Raw genomic sequence first — 5896 nt, forward strand, 5'->3', positions numbered from 1 at the left:
ATTAGAAATAATTCAAAGCTACTTGAAGGAAGAACCTTCTAAAATGTTCTGTCTACTCTTTAAACCATAAGCAACAGGGTGAGCTTCAATCATTCAAATGAATATTTATTGTTTGCCTACTGCGCTGCAGGTAACTGATTAAAAAAAAAGGAGACACAAATATGAAAAAGATACTCACAATTTTGTAATTTTTGTATTTAAATACCATTAAAATTGTCTACTAATTTGATTCATATTATTACAGCATATAATCTATTTTAGATTATAACACTTATGAACACTATATTATTTGAAGATATCTTACTATTACCTGACAAGGTCTAGAGGAGTGTGTCATTCCAGTTGCCATTCTAATTATTCTTCCCCTCTTCTTCATAGCCAACATTTTAAAAGAGTTCTCATTACTCATTGTTTTCATTGCCTCACCTCTCATTAACAAGTAAACATAGTCTTATTTGCATTACATTTAGCAGTTCATCAAAACAACTTTAACCTTTCCAGGAACTTCTTGGTTACTAATCCAAATGGACACTTAGCATCTCATATCTTCCTTGGCCTATTGGCTGCCATTGATACAACTCCCTTTTTGAAGCAACACTGTGCCTTGAACTCTGTATTACCACCCTACCCTAATTTACCTTCTATCTCATTGGATGCTAAAACTGTCTTCTTTATGTTATTTTGTTCTATCAGCAGCTAAAATATCTGGGTTCCTCAAGGCTTTGTCCTAAACAATTTCGCTTTCCACCTATCAAGCTAGCTCCTGAATTTGCATGACTCAAAGACAAATCAAACAGTATATCAAGAAACAATTGAATATTTCCCCCACTATTATCAACTCCCCCAATCTGGTCATCTTCTTGTATTTTCTTCCTTAGAAAATGGCACCATTATTTATCCACTTGCTTCACCACAAATCTACAGACCTTTCTTATTACCTCACTTTCTCTCACTCCCATTTCTAATTCGTCTCAAAATCTTGATTATTTCTCAGGTTGACCACTTATTTCCCATCTTCAGCATTACCATCTTAATAAATACTACCACCATCTCTAATCTGGACTATTGTAATGTACTACCACCTGATCTCCCTTACATTCACTCTTCTCCACCCTCCCTCATCTTACACAAAGTAATCATTTCAAAAACCATTTTGAATATAGGTCAATTCCTTATACTCACATTTCCCCCCACTCTCCATAGGGAATTAAAACTTGTTCATGTTCTTGGCCAGGCGCAGTGCCTCACACCTGTAATCCCAGCACTTTGGGATGCCAAGGCAGGTGGATCACGAGGTCAGGAGATCGAGACCATCGTGGCTAACATGGTGAAACCCCGTCTCTACTAAAAATACAAAAAATTAGCTGAGCGTGGTGGCTGGCGCCTGTAGTTCCAGCTACTCAGGAGACTGAGGCAGGAGAATGGCGTGAACCCGGGAGGTGGAGCTTGCAGTGAGCCGAGATGGCAGCACTGCACTCCAGCCTGGGGTACAGAGCGAGACACCATCTCGAACAAACAAACAAACAAACCAAAAAACTCAAAACTTGTTCATGTTCTTTAGATGAAGACTAAAATCTTTTCCTCACACACTAAGTCCTGCATAGCTTGACCCTATTTCCATTTTCAGTGTCATCTCAAAATATGTTCCTCTTCACTGTTTCCATTCTCACTGAGCATCAGTCAGTCCCTGGAACAGTCCATGTTTCTTCTCAAAGCAGGGCCTGTGTACAGGCTACCCCTATGGCTTGAGAGCCTTTAGTTATTTTCTTTCCCTCATTAAATCTTACCTATCCTTAGATGACTTGTCCTTAAGTCACACTCTAGAATAGGGTTTTTTGTTGTTGTTGTTAAACGTCCTCAAAGAGCTGTATTCCTTTTCATAAGGCCCTCATTTCAGTTTGCCAAGTTGTGTTTTGGGTCCTGGCTCTGTCCTTGGTTTGATGTCTGATTATAAACAAGTTACTTAATCTTTGGATTTTTTGCACCTAAGAGTCACTCTAAAGATATGTTAAATGAATGTCATAAAGGAATGACTAAGGTGATTAATAGCATGGATAGAGTGAAAATGGAAAAACTAAATGAACATTACTATACATAATCTGAGAATATACATATACTACCTATATATATGTGTATATATACACACATATATGTATATCCACAAATGTGTTACCTACATATACAAATATATACACATATAGTCATATATAGTATGTATCCATATATACATACCATATATATAGTATATATATATGTACATGCACATATACATGCATACACACAAATAAACTATATCAAAGTACAACCTTAGACACATTTTTACAAAATGCAAAAATAAATCAATGCCACCTACTATCAATTTCATTACTAAACATGTTTCTGAACGTTGTTAAGGATGCATTTTGCAAAAGAAATTGAAAATAAAGTAATTATTTGCTGATGATATGCTCTTTTCTTGTAAACGACCATGAATTTCACCTTGAAACAATTATGTAGAAAAGTCCTCAATAACAAGACGCAAAGTTTTTCGTACATTAATATTTTCAAATGTTCATTAAATTAGAAGTATTACAAAGGGTTTCAAAGTTAGAATGTGACTTAAAATGTATGTGTAATTTTGATGCAGTAGAATATCTTTTTCTTTTCCACATTTTTAAATATTCATCATAAAGCATAATTGTTAAATTAATAATGTGCTTTAAAATATGTAATATCCTAAATTTAGAATATATGATTGTTTAGTAAGATAACTGATTCAAAAAGATCATATTCGATAGCTTTCATCTGTATCAAAATCAAAGTTAATAAATAGAGAAAAAAATCAAAATCAACTTTTCAATAATTTAATAATATAAAATAAATTTGAATAAAATTAATTTTAAAATGTTTATGACAAGTACAATTAAAATAGCGTATCTCTACACAGGAGCAGACAACATTTTAGTAAATAGAGAGATGTTTTACAAATAGCCAAAAACAACTCAAATTTACTTAAACAAAAAGAAGAAAATTGTTTTAAATTTCAGTTGTGTCTCATTAAAACAGTTTACAATATGGCTTCAAGAAGAAAAGGAATAGAAACTTTCAATTTTCTAAATCATTGTATATTCTTAGGACAATGATAGCTTGTACTTAGTTTCTCAGTTTTTTTCTCTGAGATTCTTAAAGAGTTTGTGCTTATTACCTTGAGTGTCAAAAAATATGTAGATAATTAACTAAGAAATAATGGGGAGATTACTCACTGAATATGATCCTTAAAGGTTCATTGTGTTATGTGTGAATGCAAATTTCTGGATCTCATTCCAGCATCTTATGCATCCTAACATTTATCTTAAGCTATTTTAATTATCTTCGGATTTAGTGAGCCAGCTTTCTGGTAAGCTGACCAAAAGGGGCAGAATGTGAGCCTAAGTGGGTAGATAGATTTGTGTTTTCTCATTTTTAAGTTAATTTGACATGTCATATGAGCCTAAAAGGATTCCTAGCAGGATCTAGACATACTTTTATTACATAAACTTACAGATATTCATTTAAAATATACTAAATCAAAGTCATCTGATTCATTTTTATTTTTCAGAGATGTTCTGAAATTTGCTTTGAACTCCTAGACTCAACCAATCTTCCTGAATCAGTCTCCTCAGTAGCTGGGACTATAGGCACACACTACCACGCCTTGCTGTCCTTTGATACTGATGAGACTATTTTATAAACTGGACATCTTCAAGAAACGGTTTTTTACATAATCTAAAATCTCACTACTCCTTTCAAGTTAGCTGAATGAGAATATCCTGAATACTGGAAATAAGGCATTTCATAGAAAGATGAGGGCATATTATTTCAAAAATCTCCAGAAAGTGTTGGTTTTGGCTGATTTGTTGTTTAAAGTGACTACAGTATAGTTAATGCCTAGGAAAAATGTGTAATCATTTATTTGGGATTTTCATGGAAATAGTAATTGGACCTCCTCCTTTTTGCCTGCTACTACTTCTAGTTCTTTCAAAAATGTTTTTATTCCAAAATAAAATGCAGACACAGAAATGCACAGAATAAATATATGGCTTAATGAGTTATTGTACAACCCAAATAAAGACTGCCAGTCAACCCAGAAGTTCTTTGCAAGTATGTGGCTTCAATAATAGCCTGGCCTGATTCTCAACTCCCTAAGTAACTATCATCCTAACCTTTATAAATGACTTTCTTGCATTCTTTTATAGCTGTATTACCCAAATTTTCTTGGGACATCATAATTTAGTCTTCCTCATTAAAAGAAATTATATATTTTAGTCTGTGTCAATCTATAAATTTTCTTTCTTGTCCTTACAATAGTAAGTTAACCATTTATCTATTTACTTGAAGAACCCAGGCCTTTGCCTTTCTGGGTTTTGCTGATTAGATACCACTGATATTTCAACTTACTTCTCTGCCTTTATCATTTCCTGCAAATGGTAGCTGAATCCAGAGCTAAGACTCATGTTAAGTCTCAGATTTAAGACTCTGAGACTCAGATTCTAGCCATTTGGCAAGCCATATACATAGCATTGTGTTCTTGCAAAAGGAAGCATGTAATGATTGTTTGTTTCTCTTTTTAAGATGTTTACAGCTGTTAATGATTAATGCCTAGATCCATTATTTTATTGGGGTTGCAAAATGGTAATATTTTAATTCTACAGTTTACTTTTCATGTATTACCTGGAATCTTTTATAAGCAGACAGTACTTTCATTTATTATCTGGCTTCTCAGGAATACAGTTGACTTTTTGCTGCATTTGCCAGTTTTGGGGATAATGAATTTGTTTCCTATCATCTTGTTAAAGGTAGTTAGACAGCCATGAGCAGGGCAGGAGAAGGCTCTCCCCCTCCCGCCAGGAATGTTGGGTAATGGTTCCGCAGTGATCACGTTGCCTCTCTAAAGGTGATAATGATATGAACAGGAGACAGGGAAATACTGAGTAGAAGAGGACAGTTCCCTGGGGAAGGCCCCACCCTCAAGCCTGGATACCTGCTGCTTTAAATGAGGACAGACATTCCTGTTTTCACGCCCCAAAGTTGCCTTTTGGCCTGCCATGCCCTTATCCTGTACCTACACAAACCCTGAACCTCAAGCTCCAGAAGCAGATGAGGAAATGAGCAGATGAGCAAATGAACGGCAGAACCAAAGGGCAGAGAAGGTGAGAAGAGAAGGAGCATCTGAAAGTCTGGAGGAGCTTGGCTCTAGATGGTGGAAGAATCAGCTGTTGGACAGCGAAACCGCAGGGGAAGATCATCTTCCCACTCCATCTCCTGAGCAGATCCCCATCCATCCCTCTGACAGCCATCTCCACCACCCAACAAAACCTGCATTCGCCATCCTTCAAGTCTGTGTGTCACCTGATTCTTCTAGGATGCTGAACAAGGGTTCGGGATACAGAAAGCTGTTCACATTGGCTCTCTGCCCTTGCACAAAGTAGAGGGTCCATTGAGCTGGTTAATACCTAAGCCATCTGTGGACAGCTTTGCTAAAAGCACACTGTAACACATGCCCATCTGGGCTCCAGGAGTCACAGGCTCCCACCCCTGGATGCTGCCGTAGGGCTACAGCACAGTGCCCTGGGCCCTGCTCCTGTCCATCCGTGTGCTTCTGCTCCCTTAAGGGGTTTGAATAGTAGCAGCAATCAATTTGCTCATCCTGTGAGGAGGCTAGGGAACTCTCCTGTTCAGTAAACTGGCAGCCAGAACCAGAGAGAGAACATTTCGTGACGGTCCATACCTGTTACACTAAAGTGTTAATTGAATGTAGACACCAGGGAGAAGCAATTTTTCAGGTATGTACATCAAGAGGGAAAATGGCAGAGTATGACCTTCTGGGGAAGTCCACTGGAAACGGAAATAAAGCCTCGGATAGGCACGTGCACAACTT

The sequence above is a fragment of the Piliocolobus tephrosceles genome, chromosome 1 (genome assembly GCF_002776525.5).
Source record: "Piliocolobus tephrosceles isolate RC106 chromosome 1, ASM277652v3, whole genome shotgun sequence".
Taxonomy (NCBI): Eukaryota; Metazoa; Chordata; class Mammalia; order Primates; family Cercopithecidae; genus Piliocolobus; species Piliocolobus tephrosceles.